This window comes from Amphiprion ocellaris, chromosome 9 (genome assembly GCF_022539595.1).
Source record: "Amphiprion ocellaris isolate individual 3 ecotype Okinawa chromosome 9, ASM2253959v1, whole genome shotgun sequence".
Lineage (NCBI taxonomy): Eukaryota > Metazoa > Chordata > Actinopteri > Pomacentridae > Amphiprion > Amphiprion ocellaris.
The window spans coordinates 4,962,536-4,964,400 of NC_072774.1; positions in this window are offsets into that span (position 1 = coordinate 4,962,536).

The window sequence follows — 1,865 nt, forward strand, 5'->3', positions numbered from 1 at the left end:
TTTAGTCAGAAAGACAGTTGATAATGTGTGAATTGTTGCAGCTTGTGAGCCATACAAGGTTTTAATCTTTGGGGCCAAGTGTCAAAAAACATTTAGAAACCAACATCAACAAAACACTCAACAAAGATTTGAACATCATTAAAGGGAAATGCAACTTTTGCATGACAATGTCTAATTAAAGGACATTTATTTCCAACGTAAATGTGTGATATTCATCCTCTGGAGCTTTCTCTTCACATCGTCTTCCACCTGGACTGGTTTGGTCGGGAGCATGTGCAACAAACATTTGAAAAACTGCACTTTAACATCAATGAATGACACTGAAGTTTAATCTCTACATAAATGAGACTGAGTCTGGATGTGCTGCTCTATCATTAACTCCTAAGTTTAGGGAAAGTTCAAACAAAAGAGCACAGTTCAGATAAGACTTGAGAATGAGCTTATTTTGAACAAACATCTCAGACTTTCTGAGCTTCAGCACCTCTAGCAAGATATTTTAACAACAAGCAGCTCAAGAGATCCAGAAGTTGGAGAGAGTTAGCTTTAGCTGAGCCAAAGAACATGTGGGACGCTAACCTAGCAAACATTTCAGACTTTTCTCTGTGAATTCTGAGAAATAATTTCCAATTTAATGACAGAGCTACACATCTTAACTCAGTCTCATGAAAACAGACTCTAATTCAGTGTCATCCATCCATATTAAAATGCAGTTACCCAAAATGTTTGTTGCATGAGCTCCAACAAAACCTGTCCAGGTAGAAGGCCACTTTGACAAACAGGAAGTGGAAGATTCCAAGCAGATTTATAGAAGGGGGAACTGTACTGTACTAAGTGTGGTCGAGTATAGAGGGGTGTTTTGTGGGTTTTTAAGATTGATAATGATTATTAGTGAGACATTTGGAGTAGATATTCATTTGCAGTAAATGAAAGTATTTTAAATCTTGGAGTTAAACTTAGAAGAGCACAAACTCTAACAGAAAACGTTGTTGGTACGTTTTTGTTTTGTTTACAGATGTTAAGTTAACCCTTTAACATACTCACCAAGAAAAAGGCAATGAAAAAATGATTTCTTTGTATTTTTTATCTCTTTGGAGCACTAATAACAACAATCAATGTTTTTTTTAATGAAGAGACCAAGCGATTTTTCAAATATTGACCTCTATAAAATGGTTGAGAAAAATTATTTTACCCTTTTAAATCATTTTTTTTTACATTTCAAATGACACATTTGTGTTCGGCAAATCCTTAGGCACCATAATATGTCAAAAGGATTACTTTACCTTTGAAAATCACAGCAAACAGTGGCCTCATGTGAGGAGTGATTTTGCTCGTGCTAACTTCCTGTGAGAAGACTAACTTGCTCTGCAAGCTATTTCAAAACACAGTGACATCTACTGGACTTTTTTTGTATAATGTACCTTAGAGTGGTACCTAATGAGGGGTAGAGATGGCTGAAACAGGTGGAATTAAGTAAAACATATTTTTCAATAAGATTTAGTGTTGAAAAATCACATTTTTCGACATAGTATACTATGGCGTTTTTTTGCAGCAAAATTCATGATGATTTTTTTTTCAAAGAAAACCTTTCTGGAGTGTTTTTCACGGCCTCCTTTACATTATTTCACCATATGGCACGTCTTTACAACATGTTTGAAAAATCGCATTTTTTTTCGACATAGTATAGTAAGGCGTTTTTTTGCGCCAAAATTCATGATTTTTTTTTTGTCAAACAGAACCTTTATGGAGTGTTTTTCGCAGCCTGCTTTACATTATTTCATCATATAGCACGTCTTTACAACATGTTGAAAAATCGCATTTTTTTTCGACATAGTATAGTAAGGCGTTTTTTTGCAGCAAAATTCATG